At 38.7% G+C, this 26181-nt stretch overlaps 1 protein-coding gene across 1 annotated transcript in view; it reads left to right on the forward strand.

The window, feature by feature from the left end:
- The first annotated feature begins 1003 nt into the window (after positions 1–1003).
- ADAMTS3 (ADAM metallopeptidase with thrombospondin type 1 motif 3) overlaps positions 1004–26181 on the forward strand; it is a 186020-nt gene continuing 160842 nt past the window's right edge. The window contains exons 1-3 of the mRNA XM_064510417.1: positions 1004–1202; positions 1301–1416; positions 4618–4714. The gene's annotated coding sequence lies outside the window, so the exon portion shown is untranslated. The remainder of the gene's footprint in view (positions 1203–1300; positions 1417–4617; positions 4715–26181) is intronic.

The following is a 26181-nucleotide window of genomic DNA, read 5'->3' on the forward strand; positions in this document are numbered from 1 at the left end:
CCTAGGAAAGAAATGGATGGAATGCAAAGGGGAGCGCGTAGGAGCTGACAGAGTAGGCACATGAGAGTCAGGCTGCAAGAAAGGAATGGGGAGAGAGAAGCCCATATGAACGGGGAAAAAGAAGTACAGTGGTAAAAATTCTAGCAGTGGTCTTTACATATGATCCCTTGTATTATGACACTTCTCTTTTTCTTAATGTCACTGGCTTCTCCCAAGTAAAAACCTTCCTCTCTTCTGTGCTTCTTTTTTTCTTTTGAGAAAGGGGCTATGATAAGGAATCTTCCAAACCTACCAAGCTTAATCTTTTGCCTCATAGTAAGTCAGACAGTAATACTTAACACATCAGTTATTTAGAGGTGTTGCTTTTGAAAACCCCTTTGGACTTTTGCCCTGGCTTTCAGTAGGAGCAGGGTTAGACCTGATAAAAGAAAGCAGCAGTGTAAATAAGACTAACAGGCTGAAATTAGCCTCTTGGGAGAAGGCATTTCAGGTAGGAGTGCTAAATTCCAAAATACGGTAAAGCCTTCCTTTAAATTGAGAAGTCCTAATTTTAAACTGCTGAAACTGATGAAGATCTTTGCTCTGTCTCAAAACAATGAGATCAGCTCCCCAGGGGCTTTTTTCCATCCTTCCTGTCTGTGACTTTGTTCGGCTGCTTGATTCCAAAGGGAAACCTTTGAAAACCACCTCTTAGCTATATTTATAGTTGGACAGCATAATATATTTCCAGAAACTGGTCGATGATAATTAACAAATAAACAACAGCAGGAACATGCTTCATTTTTGCAGAGCAAGAAGTCTTTTCAGGACCAGACAGAATTGAAGACTGATGACTGGATTATTGTGGTGGGAAAATGATGGTGTCACTTCTGCTATGCCTGTCTGACCAGGAGTGAAATAGTTCGGTACTAATAACAATCTTGACAAAGTCATTAATGTATTAATAGAGTAATAATATTTTCCTGTCTCCTCTCCCAGCTCTGTCCTCTAGCTGTGGTTTGATGCTCAGACCACCCAAGCTCTGTGAGATGATTACTGCAGCTGAAGTCTAAATTCAGTTCCAGAGCGAGGCCAAAAGAAGTAAGAGTGATGGAATATGTTATGAAAAGAAAAAAGCAATAAAACTTGAAGAGGATACTACTGTTTTGTATTTCTGGCATATATCCAGGAGGACAGGATTCAGGATAACTGAGGGAGAAGAGGTGAAGGAGAATGTAAAGATGATAAATATTAGATGGGATGTGAGTATGCATGTAAAGTGATCAATCCTTACTTTTTTTTTTCTTTTATCCTTTCCTAGGTGAAGAGAACAAAGAGTTACCTGATATAATAAAAGAACAATGAGCTTTGGACAGATGCTGACTAAACTTCTGTGGGAGGTGATTAAAGCATGATATAACAAAGAGAAATGCTGAGGTTAGATTTTCTAATGGGCTACATATTTTGATCACTGCTAACAATGTCTGTAACACTATGATATTGAGGACAGTTAAATCTCAGGCTTTAGGGAATAGCTAAGTGACTTCTGAGGTATGTGGGCTGAGGAGTGGTTGCCTTTTTTGACTGGAATATGTAGCGCTCAATTTTACCAGTAGTCAACGTCAGCGAAGGACTTGGAAAATTAGTTATCTGATTCAGCGTGGCAAATTCTGTGTTCATATTAATCAAGGACTGATAGTGACAAATTGCTCAATATAGGTGATTTTCTGTTATTAGTGGGATGGGAATTGTGTGCGGGATAAATGAAGTTTGCATACAGCCTCTGTAGAGGATGCATGGAGATGTGTTATCTTGGGGGGGAAAAGCCCTTTGCATGTTGTGTTGCAGACTGCATCTCTTATGTGTGAGATGGCTAGGGCTAGGGCACATTGATTTTGTCCCTTTAGCATCCTCAGGCTTCAGCCAGCTCCTCCAAAGGGCAACTGCTCTTGGCATTGTCTTGGGCTCTGTGCAGAAGGAATCTTCTTGTGTCCTTCTCCAACAGGAAATAATTGATTTCCTGGTCTGGGCCTTTCTTGTGGGAAGAACAAATTCTGCTGTACTATCTTTACTTCCTATTTTTCTGAACTGATGGAGGAATGGCGACTTTTCTTTTAAATGATTCATCTAAGAGAAGAAATGGTTGTTTGCCACAGAAATGAGAGAAAACTAATGACTATCTTGTGTAAAGGAAAAAGGCATGAGCAGCAAAGCTGCCTCCGCAGCTCTGCGCAATCTTAGTCTATAGTGCAGTACCCTATTGATTTTGCTGTCTTTGTATTCTCGGTGGCTGAGGCTGTCTTTCTTTGGTTTATAGAAATGTAAATCCTGTTTTACCAAAGCACTAGAGCATATTGACTTCAGTGAGGGTGAGGGAGGTCAGTTAATTTAAAAAAAAAGTGGGGGGAGCGTAAGTTTACTAGATTGAGGCCATCTGATTCAAATAGAGTGTGTCAGAAAACAGGAAGGCTTTTATGGGGGGAAAAAAAGGGGAGGAATTGCTCAGAATGTTCTCTGAAGTTTCATCAGGTCTATCAGATCTAGTTTTGCAGAGCTAACACAAGGATTTCTGAAGTAACCACCCCAAGAGGAGAAAACAAACAAGACATAATATACAATAGGAGCAGTCTGGAATCCATTCATGGATTATATAAAACCGAAATCGAGAGAACTGTCTGTCTCTTATCTGAGTTCTCTGGTACATTAGCGTATAGTTTTGACTGTATATATGTGTTTGCAGGTAAACCTCTAGAAAAGTTCTTTCTGTTGGTTAGGAAAGTGAAGCATCAAAAATGTGAACACTAAAATCCTTTACATAAACAGCAACACCAATGCCAACCTTTTGCTGATGTATCTGAGCCTCAGCCTTGGACTGTGATTTAAGATAATCTTGCATATACCACCCTTTTATTCCTAAATGGTGCAAGTCTGCTTATTTAATGGAAACTGTGACAGTATTGTGATTTTTTTTGGAGTGATGTCCAATTTGAGTGATGTGAAGTTTTCATTATGTATTCTGTCTGCTCTGGATAAAGTGTCAGTTAAACACAACACAACACAGTGGTATATGCCTAAAAGCTAGTGAGCCCCTTGCAGTCTAATGAGAACAAAGGAAGTCCACTATTACTGTCACTTCTCAACAAAGCAGAATCCGAGAAAGGTAGTTCAGAAAATTCTAATATGTTCATTTTTAAAATGTACCATAGCAGTAGTTTTGAAAATCGTAGGAAATTTTACTTGTCTCTTCCTGTTTTAATTTTTGTATTTTTGTACCCTTTCTTTTAATCTTCTCATTTTAGTTCTTCTTTTCTTACTAAGTATCTCTGTCTTTTCATATTTTAATTTTACTCCCTGTTTTAATATTTCTGTTCCCCTTGGTATTCTCTGTTTTTACTCTCCCTTGCTAGGGAAGTATGACGATTCATGTGTTGATACTAGAATGACTTTTAGTACTATCGTTTCAGCTTTTTAACTTGCAGCTTTCCCTGGCTTTCCTCGTGTTGATGAATACTTTCTTGTTAGAACAGTTGCATGGATTTTCTGGGATCGTCACAGGGCAAGCAATTATTTAATGTAAAAATAGAGAAACTGAGTTTATTCACTAATCTAGTCATAGCTAAACCTGACTGGACAAGGCCCTGAGTAACCTCCTCTTTTTGACCCTTCTCTCCAGAGGTTCCTTCCAGCCTCACCTATACTATAATTCTGTGGTGATCTGCTTTTCCACCCAGCTGCCTGAGAGAAGTTTGGAATAAGTGAAACTTTTTAACCTACTAAGATACTTCCCCTTCTGAAAATGTATATTAAAAACAGATTTCTCTGCCATGGACCTCCCCAACAGTCAGCATCCGATGCAAGCTTATTCTGCCAAATACACCCCTCCTGAGCCAAGCCTTTGAAGATTTATTGTCAGTCAAACGTTTGGTCAAATTCTTTCTTGAACAGCTTTGGTCAACACACATTCTTAATATATCCAGAGTAGAATCCACAATTGTACTACTTCAGTGCACCTCCCCATCATTCTAGTAGAAACATCCAGGTGAAACAGATGACAACTTGACAGGATGTAAAAGAAATCTTCATTAGGATAATACTTACCCTTCTTCATTTGCAGTTGTTGCCTTTTTTCTTATATTATTATAGCTTTTTCAGCACGTTGTTTTAACAAATGTTTGATTTTTCTGAAGATTAATAAGATTTTGGTATAAAGTGTTTATTTAAAATATTTTAAGATGTGAGACACATACAGATCCAACTTGAGCCTCATTAAAGGAACTTACTTAGCCAAAAACAGAAAGCCTTCAGAGGCCTCTTACAGTGCATTATAGAAACTAGAAGCATGAATACTGTCTAACAGCACAAACTGCTTCAGTTCATCTGGATGTTTTCCCAAAATGTGCAGAAATTTAATGGCCTATTTCTGTCCAGAGAAAACACACTGTCTTGGCTAATCAATTAACATTGTTAATAAGCACTCTGGTTTCAGGTTCTTTAGACTGCACAGCACCTCTGTCAACAGGACAAAGCTATCGTGGTCCAACACTACTAAGGCTTCTGCAGACAAAGCGATTTGTAAGCAGAGACTTGAAATATTTCTGAATATTGCAGTGTCTTTCAATATTATAATTTCTGTTACAGAAGCGTCTTGAGGAGCCAGCTGAGATTGACACTCCACTGTCGTCAATGCTGTAGGCACACAGGACATGAATTCCCTGCCTGGCTTCCAAGTGCAAAGGTAAGCAGGTATATTGAAGGGAAATGATGTAACTGAGCTTATGCAGTGAAAAAAATAAATCTTCCTTCCTTGCAGTGCAGTTCCTTTTTACTAACCATACTGTCTTCCCTAGCTGTATATTCAGAGTAACATTTAAAACAAAACGCTTATGCAGTAACAGGATCTAATCTGACTTCACAAAGCATATGTATGATGATGCCTTCGTTCTGTAGAAGTGAAGTGGTAACTTGAATTGTCATTATCGTTATTTTCAGAAAAGACCTGCTTAGTCTTCCAAGACTGAAACAGAATTCACAGGGTCCCTTCCTTTGAAGACCCCTTTTGTGTGATCTGTCCTTTCAGGTGACTCCTTTTTAGGGACAGACAGCCTGAGGAATTCCCTAGGAGAGTTTGGCATTGTCTTTAGAAATAAATTATTTAAATGTTCAAAGGCATAAAGAAGAGCTGAATTAAACAAACTTAAAGGTGTATCTTGTCATGATTAACCTTTACTTTTCACAGTAAACTAAACAAGATAAAGAAGTGTTCTTTGAAGGTACAGAGAATGAACGTAAACAGGTGAAGATTTTGCGTTCTTGATGAACAAACATTTGTCTCTTCTGCCTGCCGATCAGGCAGTAAGCGTTCTGGTTCCTTGCTCTTTGCCTCTCCCAGAGAGACTCTGCAGCTCCTTCAGGAACCAGCTTCCCCATTTAGGTGTTTCATGACTCATTTGTGTATTTAGGGAATCAACTAGCCCAGTCTGATCTAGTTCAGATAGTTTTTATGCTTTTATGTTAACCAGATAAATGTATTTAGAATTGTGTTATGACAGTTCTTGTCTTCAGCATGACAGATTTCTGTCTCCAGGTAAGTCCTCCTTCTGCTGTTAGTAGGAGAGTTATTTCACAGTTCCAGGCTCTTCTAACTTGTGTAGACAGAAATCGTATTTCACATTACCCATCCAAACAATAAAAGATAACTCTTATAGATCTTCAATAGATAAATCAAAGTGCACCAACAAATTGCCATATTATTATCTTCTGACCGCTTAAGAAATGTACTGTCTATTCCCCTTATTTTTCCTGTCTTTTCTAGCTTCTAACCAGGTCTAAGCCTTTTGCTGAGCTGCTGAGTTCCTTTTGTATTGCTTAAGAAGGACTTTGGCAAACAACACCTGAAAATTGAAATAAAACTCTGCCATTATCTGTTCTTCCTCAAACTAAGAACCTTAGTAAAATGGAGTTGCATGGTACTTTTCACTCTCATGCATTTTAATAGTCTATTGAATCTTGGGATAACACATCCAGTTATTTACATTCCTCAAGGCTATTGCCCTATTTCTCAGTCTATTTGTCTGTAGCAGGACCAAGCTACATTTGGCTCTAACAGTAAGCATGGCTCAGGAGGAACTGTTGTGTGAGAATAAGGCAAGCAGTTTGTATAGCTAAAAACATGTGGCAAGTTAGTTTAGTCATGATCGGAGAATGCTGCTGTTGTTTAATCTGGTTCAGTAAAGAGGACGGGGGGAAGAGAAGAGTTTCATTTTTGTGCTTGGATGGTAAGAAATTAAACTTTGTGTCACCAGCCTAAGTATGTGGTTCTTCTGGCACATGAAGTTAGATTTTCCACAGATCTTTTGGCCACATTTTCAGGGACTCAGCAGCTACAGTTGGGGCCAGAATTTTGAAAGCACTATGCACAGAGTAGCTTCCACTGTAACACCTCAGCTTGGACTTTCTGACTTCCCCTGGAGTTATGAACCTTGTTGTGTTGCTCATTTCTTCTGAAACTCCAGCTGGAAGATGCAGTTACCAAATACATGGAACATTTCAGCTTCCTTCAATAAGTCAACCTCTGTGGACGCATACTCCCACAAACCTTTGGTCTCATTGCTCTTTCTGAAAAAGAACTTTTCTTCCTCTAATACTTTCATACAAGTGAGCAGTCGGAATTTAAAGTCATACCTCTCTGCCACAAACCATTCAGGATGATGAAAAACATAGAAATGAAGATCCAAAGCAATCTGGATTTTCGTTTTGAATGTAGTCTCCCCAGTGTTCCTGGCACAAGGTTTCAGGTAAATGTTCACAAAGAAAATAGTCGCATTGTGTAAACTATCTCTATATTGTCTGCTTTAATTATAAAAGCATCAAGCAGCATTTCCTTCCTCATAATACTCCCTGGCCTTATATTACCAGATGTGGCGATAAATCATGTAGCTATAAATCAAACCAGACCCTTTTTTAATAAAACTAAAAAAACATGATTCTCAAATGTTCTTTGCCATTGCTTCCCCCTCAAAATTAGAAAGTATACTTAGAAGATGATACGTAAACTTAGTCTCCAGTTCTTTTCCAGTTTTTCAGGCAGTGATAGGTATTTTGAAGCTGTGATGTACTATGGTTTTGCACAGAGCTGATCTGGAGTTATAATAGTGGAATGGTGCCGTGGAACTGATTTCTGAGGTACTGGAACCATGTCCTTGGCCATATGTATTAGTGTTATGGCACCTTCTTCCTTGCAAAATTAGCCAGTTTTGCATCTCTGTTTCATGATGTTTTATGTACTGCGTATGATGATGACATCCATCTGTTGATTTACTGTGATTCCAAGACCACTGAAGAGCTGAATATAAAAGCTGGAAAGGTAACTAATCAAAATTTTACATGGAAGTTGTATTTCTTATGTTTTAAATAAGGAAGTTATCTTTTACTTCTTCATAAGGCTGATTTGGTTGTTCTGTATGGAATATGATTTTTTTCTTGTCTCTTTGCCTTTTCTCCTGGGTAGCACTTTGCAAACTCCTCATCTTAAAACTCAACTCATTTTCACTTCTGTAGTTGCTGGAATCTTCAGATGACATCCAGTTGTTCATAATGTGTGAATCAATGCAGTTTCTTTCTTGAATTCCACACATTTACATCTGTTTATACCAGCTGAGGATATCTGGCTTCTCTGTCCTTGATAAAATAATTTCTGCCTGAAAGAGCTGTAAAGTTGAAAGTATGAAATTCAGAATACCCTCACAGTTTGCTTACTAGAAATAGCTGATATTTAAAAGGCATACAGGTGGGACTGGAAGATTCAGCTTGCACTCTGTTAGGAGAAAAACATGCAGTAAGCAGAGGTTTGCCCCTGTTCATTGTGTGCTTCAGGCTAAGATGTTGTCTTTTGACTAACAGAAAAACAAAGCATTCTTAATAGCCAAATAGTTTCTTGCAATGGGAAAATATAGCAAGTATTAGGCCCTTACCAGTCTATTCTCTTTTATCAAAGCTGATTGCAGGATGCTAGCTAACTAGAAAGTGGTATTTAATTGTTTCCATCTCTACCATCCGATTCATTGGTGTCTACAGGCAATCAGGGGTGGAAAAGGGAAGACTGTTGGTACAAGGTTCAGAGAGGTATTTTGAGTATTAGCTTGAAGTCGAAGTGTCTCCTGACTTAGAACAAAGCCTGTGTTTAGTATAGATAGATATTTATAGACATACCTTCAAACAACGGAGTGCTTAAATCCAGTGCAAAGGGATAAACTCAGCCACTCTGTCAAGGAAGTTGGAGCACTGAGGTGTACATTATTTGATGGAACTAGAAGAGTTCTTTGTTTTCATATGGACCGATGAATTCCTTTTACTGTGGAAGGTTTGATCTGTACCATAGCATCCCTTTATGGTTTGTTTCTTTGTGACATTCTGCATGTTTTATTGTTGTACTCTGCAAATATGACTACTATAGGGTTCACTGACTTCATGTGATGCTAGGAAATGGTAATGATGTAAAACTTTTTGCGTGTTAGCAAGACATTATTTTGTCTCAATCTAAGATCAGGTAGAAGCTCCTTTTGTAGCATACTCCATTAGTTAAATAATTTTTACTATTTAATAGTATTCTGTACGATAGCTATGTTATAGGAAATACTGTTTTTCTCTGTATGAGACTACCATTGTCATAAATTCATTTGAGTACATCTCGTCACATAGGGACAGACCTTTACACATTTTTAAATACTTGGGTGTACTATTTTTATAGGGTATATCTATTGTGACTTAAAGAGCACATCATGGACCTGGGAAATAGGTGTTAGAGTTTATCTGCATGAGCACATACCCGATTTCAGTGCAGAATTGTTTGACTGTAAAATCGATAGCAAACAGGGAACAGAAGACTTTAAGAAAATGGAATCACTGGAGATTTTAAGAACAGTCAGTCAGATACATGTCAAGAATGGTTTAGATATATATCCTGTAGAAGGTTCAGATGCTGCCGTGGGGAAAGGGATGGATTAGATGACCTCTGCGGCTTTTTCCAACCCAGTCTCCTACTTGTTCTAGGACAACTGAGAAACTGCTTCTGCCTCTTTCTAAGACTACTTTGTCAGAGCCTGGAACTTGAAACTCAAACTGAAAAAAGGTGGGCGCCATCTCTACCTGACAGTGGAATAACTGCCCTGAATTTAAGGGCATTAAAGTAGTGTAAAATTGTTAATGAGATCGGAATACAGTTCTAAACATTTCAAGTTGATTATATTTTATGTGGTTGCCTTAAAATGTTTAAGCAAATGCCTTATTACTGTGCGGTTATGTGACACAATTTTGACGCATAAAGACTAGCTTGTGTTGCATTTTCTATAAATAACATTTTATACATAACCTACACTTTTGTTAAACAATAACCAGTTAATGGATGGATTTCTTTGATTATATTTTATACTAGAAATGCTGTTCTGAAAGTCCTCTCTCTTCAAAGAATTGAATAAAGCGGTGTACAGAAATATTGGGAGGAACAAATACGCAATTAAATATGGTGAGATCTTCAGATTACTATCTGTGAATGTAGCATGCTGCAAAGTAGGTTAAATAGTGTCATTTCTCAATGAAAAAGCTGCTAAGCTGCTTGTAGCTGATAATTACAGTGCCTTTGAGAAAGCAACATCCATTCATTATAAATACTTTATGAACTATGGATCTCTTTATCTCATGCAGAACTATTTTAGATTCAGTCTCTATCCCATTTGTATTGTTCAAATAATTATGTTTAATTGGGGTCAGAATTTGGATAATGCATTCCCAGCCCTTAGGTTTATTAACTGGCTCCAGGATCAGACCACAATGTCAAACAGCCCAAAAAGGCTTCCTATTAACTCTGTATTTTGGCTATTTACAGCTATGCAGCTCATTCCTGCTGCAGTCTAATCGATGTAGCCATTTGATAAGTGCTTTTCCATTATGTAACTTGCCTCATTTGCTGTAGCTTTACTTTCCCAACAGAAACAGCCTCTTAAAATGCAGAGTCTCCATTTAAGAATGCATTCTTCAAAATGAAACACTTCCCAGTTCCAAGTGATAAGCCACAGTTAAAACAGTAACAGAAAGATGGTGTACTCTGTGAGGAACAAATCTGAGAATAACATCTGGTTTTGTTAGTATGAGCTGTCAAAATATGTTGAAGTGTTACATTTAGAGCAGAATTCTCTTTGGGTTTGGTATTTTGGTCACCCTGTGTACATGCTTCATCCATTAACTTTAATGGGAGATCCATGCAGAGCAGGATAGCAAAATAACAGAGCTGAAATCTGTTGTGGGATTAGAAAGGACCCTTGCAAATGCAGCTATCTTCATATTATAACCAGCATCCTGATGAAGCCCAATGCATTTGCCTTATGGTTGTCAGGCATGCTGCATGAAATGCCAGATACAGTTTTAGTTTCATCTAAGTGTATCCATGTTTTCCTCTGAAGACCACTTGCTCAAAAAAAAAAAAAAAAATTCCTATGTCCTCTGAAAAATGTGTTAGTTTTAACAGAATTTCTTCAAGTCATTCCAGTCTGGAAGACAGGCTCTTTCTCTCTGTGAAGTTGTACAGTGATGGGGACCTACACCATTGTTGCTCTTGTCATTCCTGGCAGTTCAGAGTTATACCTTCAGAAGCAACCAGAATGTGTCAATGGCTCCTTGCCATTAGTTTCCATGGGCATTAAATCACTTATGCAATTAGTGTGACCTCACTTTCCTTTCCCTGGTGTGATACTGCACAAATTTGAAATGTCAGCCAGTGCTTCAGTTGCACTATTAACTGTTTTACTGTTGATACCTTCAAGTTTTTCCTGGTACCTGCATTGTCAGTCCATTGTCGATAGTCACACAGAATGAGCTATTCGTACCTCTCTGGAAATGTAAATTGAACTGAATGTAATTTGCCTACATTCATCAGCCTGTGTACATGTACATCCAGTAGCTATTCTCTTCTGAAAAAATAAAATTAAAAAAAAAATCAAGTACTCAATTTCCCTACTGAAGAGACAACATACTGGATGAACTGCAATTGGAAAACTAGGTGGACGTGGGGTCAGAAGATCTGAGTTCATATGCCCGTTACCTGGCGCAGGATAGTTATTCATATGTTGTGCACCTCTAATCTTTTCTTTTGTCTGTTCTACCTGTAAGTTCTGTAAGTCCAGGATTGACTCTTGTTGTGTGTACATAGATATCTTGCACAACAGAACCCTAGTCTTGGCTAGAACCTGTAGCCACAGTATCAATGCAGATAAATAATCTCGTATTACTCTCCTCAGATGGGGCTGAATCTCTGTTAATACATCTTTGAGATGTTAAAATAGATTTCTGATGAACACAATTTATGATCAGAACTGGAAGCTGCCTTACCAGTTGTTCAGAACATCTGTATTATCCTGAGGCTAAGCTTTGCATTTTGAATGTATGTATAGCATACTGAAAGAATCATGAGGACCTTCTCTAAGTTTTATTTTGTTGAAGTGTTTCTTATCTCTGTTGGCCTTCTGGTGTATGTAATTTGTAGGCCAGGAGGTCAGCAACTAACACATAGCTATCATTTGTTCTAAAATCAAGGGAGTCAATTATTTGATATACAGCAATGCATACCTTACCAATTATAGCAGTACTCCTAAACTACATAGAGGAGTGGCTACCACGTACATCAACACAGGTATCGGCAAAAAAAATTTGTCCCTTGATTTAACCCTTTTATTTTTCTCCAGAAGAGTATTGCATATCAAACTCATCTGCACCTTCTGCATAGTATATAGAGTCTTTTCTACACCATCGCTTTCAAGTAAACTGCAATGTGGGCTTTGTGGTAGTCAATATTAGCCCATGAAATCTAGTGTTTGCCAGCCAGTAAGCTACTGTGGAAGTAGATGTCACCTGGCAACTGCAATGATAATGTTGTTATGCTGTGTAAGGTTGAGGCCACAAGTAATTTGTGACCCTGCCTTTCAGAAGCAAAAGAGTAGAAGTGCAATGTCTCTGATCTATACTGAGTCTCTTGTCCGGAAGAAGTAGCTGACTCGGCGCCCTGTGAATCAGCCATGGCATGTGCCGGTCCCCAGCATGGACTTCTTTGGGCGTGGAGGCAACGCATCGTGACTGAAATTTTCAGGCATCATGACTGAAATTTTCAGGCATAAGTGCTGAAAATATTTTCTTTTAATTTTAGATGTTCTCACTTTTGCGGTCCTATGGAGGGCAACTGTTCTGCTTTATAACCTTTAAAAAGTCTGTTTCCCTGGCAAAATTCTTGCATTGAGCTGAAATCTGAAACTTCTTACTGAGACATAGAACAGTTGAGTTGAGCTGCCAATTCTGTTACCCATATAACATTACTGAATGCTTTTTCTTCCCCCCTGCCCAGAAGTTAGACATGGAGAGGGAATTAATCTATGGCACTTAGTCTGGAGGGGGTGTTTACTTCTAATCAGCAGCAATGTGTTTAAACTGGACCTAAACTGGCCTTTTAGGTTGCACCACTCTGCTCTACCTCTCATGTGGCATGTGTGGCAAAGCTACAATATACCTAATAAATTTAGAGATATTATCCCTTATTTCTTTTACTTAGGCTGCTTTTTAATTATATTTGGATTGAATTTCAAATTTTGAAATGGGGCTACTGGTGTTTTGCATGATCACAAAGCATGATGCAGATGAATTAGATCCGCAGTCATTATGTGTTTGCCTGCGTTTTCAAAATGCTTCTCCCTCTCTCTAGGGCAGAGACACTAGCAGTGAATCCATTCCCATTCAGCCACTGATTTCCCTTTAGAGACTACCAACAAATTACTTCAAATTATGGTAAGAGGTTTCATGATATAAACGCAGGTCTGCTGGGAACTGAGCTGAAACCACCGAACGTCTGTTTGGTGTTTAATGCCTGTATGAGGGTATTTTTTCCCCTCTGGTGACTGCTTTTAATTCTCTACAGAACCACTTCAAGTCCTGGTTCTGAGATGACGTTAGCATCTACACTGATTTGGCAAAAGTAACCCTTACGGGTCTTCTCCTCAAAAGATGCAGACCGGCATTGCTCAATTACACCAGCTCAAGGACTAGTGCAAAGTGTCTAGAGTTAAGTCACTGACGGTGTTCTTTTGATACCATTTGATTTTGAATCTCCTAGTTAGAAAAAAAATCAGTTTGTTAATGAGTTTTGTAGCCCTTTTATGCTCCACAGTTGAGAAAAGAAAACTTTCTTTTTTAATAAATTTACTTAATGGCTCTTTTGAAGGCACATCTTATAGTGGTGGAGGTTTCAGCCACTAAAATTGACAAAGGTAGAAATTGGTGATAATATTGCATATCTGTGGCATCTCTGTGGCTTCCCTTTTGCTTGCATAGGTGGTATGATTCTCTGTGGTTAAAAGGGAGTTATTGTTACCAGTATTAAATGTAAATTATAATTAGCCATAAAAATAGAAATAGCTTTCCGATGTCTCTGACATAACTGTCTCAGACCCTGTGTGAGCATTACCTTCGGTCAGAAGGCAGTTATGGCAGGTGGCGTAATGCTACCACACACACAGTGCTTCAGCCAGCAGCCAGTGTGCGCCGTGCTCTGTAGACAGCAATGGAGGTTGAGTCAGACTTTGTTCAGTCATGAAAGGGAATGAACGTGGACAACGCAAGTCTAATAGAATGGCCTATCAGTTGTGTACTTTCTTTCATCCCTGAGCTGTGTTCATAAGGGGCTTCCAACTCAGAGACAGCCTTCTGTGAAAGAGTTGTTACTTGTGTAGACAGGTCAGAGAATAATTATTTTGAAATTATAAGTCTCTTCTGTTAGAGTGTGTCCAATAGGAGATTAAGCTTTGCAAGTCCCAAGAGCTCTCTAGGAGGCACAAAGTATGTTGTATAGAAAAATGATGCACCAGGCCACAGTTTACTCAAGTTCCACTTCTGTGCTTAAACACCAATGAAAACATGACCAATGAAAACAGGCAATGCCTGTTCTTGGTACCCTAGCAGTGTTAACAGCACATAGGATCATTGCTTCCCAAAAAGTGGAATATTATGAGTTAAAAACAGAAAGAAATGAAGGCATATATACCTCCATGCTGATAATGAGAGCATGAATGCAGCCTGGTTTCTGAAGGAAGGGTACAAGTAAGGAGGATGTATATTTCAGATCAGAGGAGGAATGCTCTTGTCATTAAGGGACCTCAACACTGGCTATCTCAGTTGATTTGGAGGCCTTGACATGGGCCTTCTTTATGACACGGGGCAATTCCTCCCTTTCTGTATCTCCTTTTTCGTTATGCTAGTAAATTAAGGGTAATGTCTTCTCTATCTTCCATCATCTGTACATGTTAAATTATTTGTCTGTGATGCAGTTTCTGTTACAATCGGGCCCTGCTTTCTGCTGAAGCCATTTGATCGTTCTGTCATACCAGAAAAATTGGGATGGGTCCTGATCCAGACCATTTAAGGTAAAACCTCGTTACTTGGTTAACCCTTCTTCTGCTGTATGCTTGGGAGCTTTATGTGTTTGGGAGCCATATAGAAAATCTTACTCCTTTACCAAAAGATGTTGAAAGATGGAAGTTGAAAATTTTTGTTTAGATCTGGTTCTTCATAGCATTCCCCAGCCCCCATGGAGATGATACCATCAATTTCAGCAGTGTCGTATCAAACAGCAATATAGTCCTGAATACAGCCCCTATATCTGAAAGCGTGCATATGTCCTCTTCCTAGAAAACAGAATTCACAGCTTAGGTTTCTTAGTGACATTTTCTACAGATGTTTTCACTGTTGAACAATTTGTTTCCTTTCTCTGTAGTTTGAGGAAAGGACATAAAATTAGCCAAGTGCTGTATATGTCAAGACATGCAAAAATGCTGCCAAGCAGTGTCTCTCAGCGATAGAAATGGGTTCTCTTGTGGTGAATTGCAAAGAAATGACTCTTCATGTGGAACCCTGGAATGAGTTGTAATACTAAGGTCATACAGAGAGAGGCATAAGTCCAGAGGTTCCAGAGGTCCAAAAGTCCAGAGTTTCATTAAATAATCCAGATGCTTCGTGCTTTTTCAGTCCAAAATGAAGAATCTGCACACAGTAACACTTTAGCAGGTTATACTTTGGTACACTTTGGCTTGTGAACTTAGTGGGGAAGAAGGGGAGGGGGAAGAACAGACAGAGAAACGGCATTATTGATTTGGGACTGGAGCACTAAAAAAGGAGCCTGGTATTTGACTTTCAGTTTCTCGCTTTGTTCACAGAGTAAGTAACCCCAGGTACAAGATCTTTCACACATTTGGCAATTTTGTGTGCAGGATTATAAGGAGACATACCTTCGTCCTCTCTTGGCTTTTGCAATGTTAAAAAAACTATGCCCATCTTGACCAGATTAATTCCAGCCACTGCTGCTGCTATATTTGGCACTGTCCTCACAGAAAAGTATGAGGCAGATACCTTTCTTGTTACAGCCTTCATATCGATGTATATGCCTTGACAATTGAGTGTCCTTCTGGCTATGATTTGCAGAAGCAGCCAAATCACCCCACCACTTGAAATTAGATACTTTAAGTATCTTTATTTTGGTGCCAGAAACCAAAGCACCCAGAATTCTTAGCTTCAAGTAGGCTCTGATTTTTAAAAATCTTTCTTTAAAGCAAGTGTTGCCCCCATATCTTTCAATATTAGCTTCAGTGGGAAATTGTGAGGTACTTAGCACTAGCAGATCAAGCTGGTTACTTTCCTCTGGTCTGTGCATGGATGTTTGGTTGACACAGGTCAGCAGTTGTCCCCATGAGTCTGAATGTATCACTTCATGAGCTTGATGTAAGCCAGAAAACCCTAGTTTTGTGTTGAATGTCCCTGAAGGATGCATGCCTTGAGTCAACGTAAAGGTCTTGCTATGATAGCAGTGTAAACCAGGAGCATTCACCTTAAGAGAACAGGCCCTATGAAGATTCCCTCATTCAACTGCCACAATCAGTAGCTGCTTTTCATAAAAAATGATCTCAACTCAAGATGTGCATAAGTCACATTCTTGGCACCAAATATGTCATGGTGAGTTTAATTTCATAGGTTGAACTGCACCCAACACTGTGATTATAGCTCAAGTATTTGACACATCCTATTGTAAAATGCAGAGCATATTGTATTACATATATGTAGAGAACAACAGGCTAGCATTGCTCTCAAGTTACGAAAACTGATTTCCTGGAAAGGTAGCTGTAAATTTTCTGAGAACTTTAGGCATTATATTATTAAAATGTATTCCTTTTGGACATGCAGGCTTGTATTTGCATTTTTGTTTCAATTCCTTCTCACTAGGTTGTAACGCTAAATTAGAGTTTAATTCTAAGAAAGAGTTCTAACTGAAACTTAAAAAAAATCCAACTCTTTTTTAAAAATGAGCTGATCAATTTGGAGCCCCAGTTTAATTAGGAAGTCACTAGGACTTAGCGTTTAAAATCAGTAAGACTTATTTAGGTTCTTTTTTTCTGTAATTTTACTCCCTAGGTCAAATACAACCACACTTGTTAATACTACTCATCCTGACTTCATTCATCTAGAAAGCTGAAGGAGAATGCCTTTTTCCTCTCAATATAGGCAGCTCAGTCCAGAAACACCTACATGGGAGCATAGCAAAGCCTTCAGCATTTCCCTGGATCTAGCCCCTTCCCACTTTTCTTCCTACTGCATTTTTCCTAAACTCAGCTGAGGGAATTCAAGGCAGTTGAAAATTTTGCCTTCTTGTCTCTGCTCATGCACTTAATAACAGTGCTGTTCCCTGCTGGATCTCAACCCAGCCGCAGATGAGGTTTTCTTCTGAGGCCTTAGTAGGGAATTCCTGAGTATGTTGCTGGGGGACACTGTCTACTACATTCAAAAATGGGAAGCAAAAGCCTACCAAGAAGCTAATCTATCCTACAGCAACATATCAATGTTCATCCAAGAAGGGCCACTTTGAGTTGAGACACGTCAGGTATGTTCTGTTGATAGCAATGAGAAAAGCAGATGTTATGCCTGCCAATAATCAAATAAATAATGTTGAAGAGGAATATTCAATATCTTGATGCAAACTGTGCAGGAGTCTCACTGCAGGCAGAGAGAAAGCCTTGTCCTGCTAAGTCGGCTGGTAATGATGTTATGTAGAAGAATAGCATTCTCTAATGTTCAGGTAATCATAAGACTGAGTCTGATGCTGGATTCGGTAATGAATAATGAACAGCCTAATGACACTATATAAAAAATGGAGAAAAAAATGTTTAAAGGTCTGTGATCCAAGAAAAATTAGAACCAATAGATTTATGAAGCCATGAATGAATGTCAGGTACTAATTTACAGGTAGCTTGCTAAACCTGAGAAAAAGCAAACATCTTTAACCTGCCATTAAAGGATGAATGTAAAGGCTATGGCCAGAGAAACACTGGAGAATTAACTCTACAATTTCTATTGCAGTGAAGTTGCTAGAGCCTGTTAAATGTGACAGTGTGCATTAATACAACCCAGTGTAGTGTTGTTTGTGTGCATAAGTTTAGAGTCTGTTGTATTTCCTTGCTATGAAGGTTTTTGTCTAAGAGGCAGTAGTGATTGTCCTAGGTTTTCTTTCTCATTTTTGCTTCATTTCAGTTTTTTAAATAGTGGTGCCTTAGAAAATGCTTTGCCATGCTGCAGAAGGAAGGGAAAAGTAAAGATCAAGAAATACATGGTGGCAGTGATTGTCTAGAGGATGTTAATGCATCAGGAATTGGATGTTAACTAAAAGCAAAAAAAGACATGACTTGTAGCACATTTTACAGGTTCAAGAACATGGACTGATTTTTAGAAGATAATTAAAATTACTAGGGGCCTGATAAGGCAGAAAATCTAACTCGGAAAGAACGCACAGTGATCTTGATCCTGCCCTACAATTTTGAGCATCCAGTCTAAAAGACACCCCTACTCCACGCAATTCAGTACGTATGACAGCATATGTGTGCCTCTATAATCTTTTGGATCCTGTTTCTGGTAGTATTGTCTGCAGATCTAAATCTTTCACCTTTCAGATCTTGCAAGTGCCAACAGCAAGAATCACTGAGCATGGATCTGGAATATGTTTATTTTAGTTGATCTCCAAAAGCAAAGTTATATCTTTAGAACAGCATCTTTAAAAATGGTCAAGAGTTAGATTGTTCATTGTTATCGCTTCCTGTTTTTCACACAAAATCCATAGTTACAATTGAATTCAAATGATTTGTATACAAAATTGCTCCCTGCAAAGCACTCAAGCAGCTGAAAGGATAGGATCACTTGCATGGAAGTCAATATACTTCAGGTTCTTCAGGTACTTAAGTCTTTTGCTATAGCATAGGACTTAGTAGATGCCCGAGAAAAACTTATGGCAAATATTAGACATAATCTGGTTTATCTACATCACAGCTAGTATCTTCAGCATTTAATCCAAAACTTTGATCAGGCCCTTATTCAACATATAGTTGTGTATTAAGGCTGAAGCTGTGTAGTTTTCCTTTAGGAACTGTTTTTGTGTATGTGATTTGCGTCATTGCTTCTGTAAAATATATATGATAAGTGTTTAGCTTAGTCTGTATCACAGAAATGTTAAGCATTTCTCCTGAGATCATCAGAAGTGACTTCTGACCTTAAATGCCTGTTCTGAAGTACTGCCTGTGGTAAAGAGCCTGGTTTTAAGCTTTCTTTCTAGTGTCCCAAACTGTAGTTATGTATATTCATTTTTCCTCATTACTTCAGAAAGAAGGCCTTCCTTCTTGAGCTGCTGTATGTATCCCATTAGTGAACACGTTATCATGTCATTGTTTGAACCTTAGATTAGGATTTTCAAGCCGGTGTACAGGAGAGTAGAGTTTAATTCCCACTATCATGTAAGGCTCCAAAAAATGCCAGCTATGCACTTCAGTCCTATGCTGTTACAATGTGAATTCCAGCAAAGTCCAGAGAATATGCTGATATTTGTCCCGTGTGGACTCTTTCTATTCTTACAGCTTCACCCTAAAAATCTCAGGCCGTGCACCTGCACATTCAGCGAGTTTTGATTTATCCATCGGAAATGATAATTTACAAACGTCGGAATATATTTGGAAAGACCATCTCCTAATACGGAGTACAGTAAAAATGCTGCATTCCGACTGCCAGCATTTCAAGTTTTGAGCTCAGCCTTTTTTACAAAGCTAACCTTCACTGCTGTCTAATAAAATGAAGTAAGAGTGAAAAGTTCAAATATTAGACTTTCCTGTGGAGCTGGTTTCATGGTAGCCTGACAGCCAACATCAACAGTATGATAGTAGGGAGTTCATGTTTCTGTCTAGTCTGTGGTGGCCTGCTGAGATGGCATATGCCTGGGAGTGAATAAAAACCGTAATGGGAAAACCTAACTTGTACCTCATTTAGACCACTAGGTTCAATGACTGAAGGTATTTTTCTTTTCAGTATCTCAAAGTAGGTATCATTTATATATATGTATGTGTGAGGGAAGGATGGGAAGCACATCAGGGCTCAAAAAAAATGTGTTTTGATTTGTTTAAATAGCTAAGGAAACCTCAATCTTGGATCCCAAATTCTGTTCTCTGTCAAATTCAGGCTGTTGCCCTGAATCCATAAAGCTGGTTAGAAGAACTGAGAAGAGATGTTCACCCAGGCCACGTATAGGAGGGAGAATCTTTGTTGTTGTGGTCGTAGTTGTTTGGGTGTGTGTGTTGAGGCGATAAAAAATCAAATTATTTTATCGTTGTACAACACAGAATTCTCCCTTGGAGAAGCAAGTGCATTAGCACCGACAAAACAAGAAGTGGCTTGGCTTTGCTATCTGAAGGAGAAGCAACTCAAATCAAGACTCCGAAACAGAGTGAATAGATAAAAGTCTTTGCAGTAGCATTCAATCAGAAAGTCTCCACTAGGCTTTTTTTTAATTATTTTTAAGAGCGTTTGACTACACTTTCAGTGTGGCTGCTACTAGGATAGTAGTAGCCTTCTTTCAGGAAGAAGGTATAAGGAATGAACATAGGGGCTTAAGATCAGTGATAAGGTGCAAGTTTATCAACTTCCTTGAGCGTTGGACTCCAGCATTTGAATTGTTTGTAGCTGTTGTCTTTTTCATAAACAAGACTTAACCTCATTGAATGTGCTGTGGGAATACATAAAGACCCTCAAAACATGTACATAACGCAAGGAAATAATTGTGCCTGTCTTTTACCAATGGAATCTAATGCACAGGTTTTGTTAAGAAGACGGTAGAGGAGAAACCCTCATCCTTTCTTTTTGTTAGGTGGTGAATGCAGAAGAAACGCCTAGAAATGTACATTGGTTGGCAATGTTCTGTGGATTCACTTGTGGAATATGAGAAGCCGATTTGCAGAGTTGTTCCTAGTCATCACCCTTCTTTCTTAGCAGCGGTGAGTTAAACTAAGTGGACAGTGACTTCTGTTATCTATTATTCAGCTACATAGATGAAACACAGCTGTTCAGGAGAAAAGCAGACAGATACCTCATGAGGCAGCAGACACTCCTCTTTTTCAGCTCATTTCTGAGCTTTTCAAATCTGACCATGGGAGCTGGTTCCAGCTTTACACTGGATTTAGTCTGGAACTTAATACTTTTGCCACATGTACTAGCTACATAGTAGGGAAGAGCCAGATGCTCTTTGTAGCAGCACCTGAGGACTAAGATTATTGAAAGAACTGAAATCCTATTCTTCAGTCATTATGATCAGGAAAGTCCAGAATAATCTAATAAATGTCGAGTATTATTTGCGCATGTCTTAGTGTGATCTGCTGTATCTTCATTTTATAAATATTATAGATATTCAATGAAATTTAGTCCTTCCCCAAAGCAACTAAAACCCAAAATCCAAGTGTTAGATTTTATAGGACAATCAGTAATTGAGCTATTTTCTTCAAAATAATGAAGAAAAGCAGATTGCTGGTTTGTTCCAATCTGGCAAAGAAGATTAATCAATTTGATTAAGAAACCCAAGATCATAGTTTTCTTAACTCCTATTATAAAATACACTGAGCAACCAAGGTATATAGTGAGTGGGGAATGTGATGAGTAAATACTAATTTATGTTTAAACTTAGCAATGTCCTTAAACCAGAATGTAAAACTTCCTGTGTTCCTGAACCCAGTTAGAGGGCTTCTAAAATCTGCATCTGGCTCTACATTAAACAGCCAGGCCATGTTTAGTTCAGAGATTTGTTTTCCTGAAAGTAGGTCATTTCATTGCTCAGAGAAGAGGTTATAACTATGTTTGTAAGTATGAATGAAAAAGGAAGATTTATGCATAGGTAAAAAACAAGAGTACAGTAAGATTTCAGCGGAGTGTTTACCTTGAGGCATACTCCAGGTCAGTGAGATTTAGCCATACGCTTGAAGATAAGCACATGAGTCACAACCGCAGGAAAGTTAGGCTCACCAGGTGTGCAGTCTGTGAATTAATAATTAGATGAGTAGTTCTGCAGGCACCGCAAGCCTAATTTTGTAACAGATTTGTTTCTCACTGGTGACTGATTTTGGTGGCTAAGATCATGCAAGTTTGGACTGAAACTTTTTCTGTGTATGTGGCATTTTTGGAACTCCCTTCTTGGTCAGGCTCATATTGCAGCTTTTCTTTTAGGACACTTGAACAGTCTTTCTCCTTTACCTTACTGCCTACGTTACAAAAATTGCAGGAACTCAGTTGTCTTGGAGATCTTTACTCATTTGTCGAATTGTATTGAAATTGAACAGTAAGATCAAAACTTATTAAGGAAGCATATATGCATACCTAGCAATTATAGAAGCCTTGTTTCTGTAGTAAACTATCAAAAAAAAAGTAAAAATATTTGGAGTTTTCATTCTTTCAACTTCCATGTAGTCTATTTTTCAGGAGGTCTCAATAGCCAATGTGTTGATTTTTCCATGTAACTATTTGTTGTTGTGAGGATGAAGAACTTTAAAAGCTAGTCTGTAGTGACAGATCTTAAAATAATGTAATAGGAGAACAGATGATGTATCTGCCTGACACTTCACTAGCTTATTCTTAGACAAAAAAGTATGCTGTCAAAGCCTTTGAGTGAGAGAGCAAAATTGAAGGGCATTTTCCACTAACTTTAGGCAAAAGGAAACAAATTGCTCGTCTCACTGATGAGTTCTTAAAATACAGCAACCTTGGACCTACTCTTGTACACTTGGCTCTTTTGGAGGATTACAGACCTAGAAACAAAGCCTGAGCCCTCTGAGTTTTAACTTAATAGAGTCATCCAAGTTCCAATGGGAAGTACAGAGGGGAGATGTGTTACAGAAGCACCAGTGCTTCCTGTGCTAGCCCAGCACCTCAGAGCCTGTCTGTCTCCTGAAGAAGAGATGGACTAAGACTCCCAACCTCACTCCAAGCCCCCCAGAAAGGACCTCTGCTTCCACTCCTTATAAAAAATGTCCTGATTGTATCCCCATGTTGTTGTTCTCCTTCTCTCCTCATCCATCCCTCTGTTCCCTTAAAACTTGAGTAGCCTTGCTTCCTTTCAAAGGCAGGGACACCAGATGGCATTTTCTCCTTGCGATGCAGGGTCTCCATTTTTTTTGAGTGGAGCACTGAAGCTACTACCCACTGCAGTGCTATATTTGCACAGGAGTTACATAGGAGTTTGAGGAGTCTGACTGATCTCTGCTAGCTGGCTTAAAGCTTCTTGTGAGTGATGTGAGTCTACCCTAATAGCTCAGATAAAAAAATCTAGAAAACCATTTTGTATGTCTGCATTTTGTCCAAGTTTAATGCCCATACAAGAGCCCATATGAATGTTAAGTAGAGTGGAAAAGAGGGCTAAGAAAAGGAATGAAGAATTAATATTGGCGATGGCATATGGAAAGAGATTAATAGGAACGCAATAATAGCCACCCTTAATGTGAGACAGAGACCTCTCCAATTCAAAGTAATGAACGGAAGTAGGCTTCCTCCTTACAAGATGTTGAAGGCAAAAATCATTAACTTAGACAAATGCTGAAGCTGTGGGGTTTTCATACATATGTTTTGATGTTTTCCAGTCACTGGGAGATACTGGAAAAATATTTTCCTAGATATTAATATTGTACTTGTTGTAAAATATATTCCTAGACTAAGTATTCATTTTAGAGGACTATAGCAAGTCTCTATTTTTATTAAAAAGCCAAACAAACAAAAGCATTTTTTCTATTAAGAGCAGATGCTAGGCAAAATGTGAATCTGCAAGAATACCAGAGGCCCAAGATCTGCTATAGTGGTTTGAAAAAAATATACCTTGGATTGTATTCAAACTGGCAGGAAAGCTACTTACAGTACTTTGAAACAGATTCTTTTAAATAAGAGGTGAAACGGTTACTCATCTTATCAGTAAGACCAAGAAGGCCGAGCCTTCTTTACAAGGAGTTGCACCAATCAGTAGAAGGTTTTCCAGATGTGTTAACTTGGGCTTTATTTTTTTTAAAGGTCTAAGGACAAGTGCTCTTTCCTGCCATACTTCTTTCCAGTCTGTCCCTCTTCTGCTTTTCCTTTTGTTTTCTTTAACTGCAATGACATCCCTTATTAAACTTTTTTCTGTGATGACGAAGGTCTATTATCTATTAAAACGCGATTATCCCTTGATGAGGTCAGATACTTTCCTGGTACAAATCCTTTGTTTTCTAAGGAGCTACACCCGTTTATACTGACTGAGGATCTGTCCTCCTTGTATATCTTTGTATTAAAAATTGGAATGCTTTGGTATATGTATAGTGGAATTAATCTAAATAACTACACTGATCTTTGGAAAAGTAATCTGGAAAAGAGCAGTATGGCAGTGATGAATTGCTGATGCATCCGGGGTGGTCAGTTACAGTTATCGTGGGCCAGCTGGATGCAAACAAAAGTGCAGATGGATAACGTCAGTGAAAGCTTATATGCAAAAATGAGAGGATGCTGGGTTGGGTCAAGAGAAGGACTGTGGATGATATTATAGCATAAATAAAAATGAGAATAAAACATCACTGCACTGTCAGCACTTAAAAGCAATCAAGAGAGAAAGTCAAAGTCCAGGGAAGTTAGCAGCCTCGTGTTGCCTGCTGTGGTCTTTGGACTGGGCCCACCAAGTGGATGCGACTTAGTTTCCAAAGACTAGGTATAAAAGCAGCTCTTGTTCTTCAGCTATTTTGGGCAAAAAGACAAATATTTTATTAGACAAATGTAATTGTCAGTCCAGAATATTTCAGGATATTTTCAATGCTGCTTTCTTTTTTGCTGTAGCTGGTTGAAAGGATAGTGTTTCTGCACACTGTCACAGTTTTTTTTATGTTCACCACTTATCTTGATGCCAAACCATAACTTCATTTCTTTGGGGTTTTGACTGGCAGCCGAGTAATTTGCTGCAGCTGAACAGCATAACTATGTGAAATGCAGGTGGAGACTGAACATGTCAAAGTAAGCAGTATAGTCAAATCCTCAGTGCAAGGAAAGGAACCACAGGGCTCTCTTATGAACCAGTAAAATATAGTTGCCTCCTGGAAGATGTGAGCAGAGAGAGGAAAATTAGTACTCTAGGAACTGGGGAGTGGGATACTTTTCCAGGAAGATTTAAGGTAGAATTTAATTTTGCATGGAGCCTCCCATATTTGAGGTAGCCCAAAGTGTTTTTATTCAGTAGCGTGTTAAATATAGAACAGTGACTCGGTAGGCAAAACAGAGCAACCAGTAAATCAGTTCACACATATAACCTTGGACAGTAAATGAAGGGCTTCAGCAGTAGCAGGGCTGTGATTCTTGAGCTCTAGCAACTCCTGCTGCGGTGATTTTAAGAGGTTACTGTTTATTGCTTTCCACTTTGCCCCTTATCAGAGGGGAACAGCTCACTTCTGGCAAAGGAGACTGAGGAAGGTAACTTTTAAATCATCCCCACGTGTCTTGCCAGAGCTTATGAGTCAGAGCCAGAGCTTCTGACTGCAGGAGCCATGTGGTCGCGTAAGAACTGAAACATTAAGAAAAGACATCAGCTGCTTTTGGAGGTAAACAGCTGCAACGCTGTCCAAGTCAGGTTGTTCTAGTGCTGCATTCCTGTTGTTCTTACCAGGTTAGTTCCAGTCGGCATCTCCGGTAAACAGCTTGCGTTGCTGCACCCTCGGTTAAACAGCTACAGAATGCAAAGAGGCAGTGTTTTGGTAAATAAGAGGCAGATCCGTAATGGTATTTAGCTGCCTCAACTCGTTGATCTCAATAGGAGTTAGGTGACTGCAATAGCTTTTAGCTTTTGGGCTTAATTTTGTAAAATATACAAATTAAATGAGGCATCAGTTTGCCCTGTAATTGTGAGGCACAGAAGCATTTTGATTATAGGGAGTAAGAGACCAGCTCCTAGTTAAAATAGGAATGCTATTATTACATATTGTCCACAAAAGTCAGGGCATTTTAATTAGAAAATGTGCTAAAACTCAAACTTGTTTTCCGCAGAGCATAGCTGTGCAAATGATTCACTTTTTTTTTTTAAGTTGCCAGTAGAAATCTGTATGTCAGAAATAGCAAATCTGAACTAATACAATTTGAAATAATAATCAGCATATCTATTCTGAATACTGTTGATGAAATTGTTCCTTTCAGGATGCTCACAAGTAATAACCACTACAGCTTAGAAACAGCTATTAGACAGTGAGCACATCCTAGAAAGAAGTGGTACTGATTTTTAAAAAAATCATCTTTTATTAAAAATAAATTTTCTCTTCACAGGAGAGGCTTGTGATTTTACTGATTGTTTTCCTTGAGCTATTGGGAAGTTTTCTGAGCAGCTTTAAAGCTGGTTAAAGAACCTTGGATCTGGATTGTTAGGTTGTTAATCCGTGTTTTAACCAAAAAGGGATGTTTTCAGATATTCTTGTGGAAAAGTTAATGTGTTCTTTCAACTCATTCTTAAGACTAGCCTTTTTTGCAGTCTTCTCAAAAACTGCTGGTTTTCGGGTTGCTTAGAGGATAGCCTGCTAGGTAAATGACAGGTAGTGTTGTTCAGTTATCTGAGTTGTTCTTGAGCACAATTTGCAAATTCTGTCCACCCGAACCTAACAGGAAGTCTCCTTTAAATGGCATACCAATGTTGAAGTCAGTGTCACACGTACTGCAACACTGACAGTTCAATATCTGCCGATCACGGAGGCTGTGCACCCACTAAAATGGCTGCAGTGATATGTACAGGGGCTCAGATTTATAGCCTTTGCTAACTTATCCTGGAGTGATTCGAGAGAGTGC

This window comes from Dromaius novaehollandiae, chromosome 4, assembly GCF_036370855.1.
Source record: "Dromaius novaehollandiae isolate bDroNov1 chromosome 4, bDroNov1.hap1, whole genome shotgun sequence".
NCBI classification, from domain to species: Eukaryota; Metazoa; Chordata; class Aves; order Casuariiformes; family Dromaiidae; genus Dromaius; species Dromaius novaehollandiae.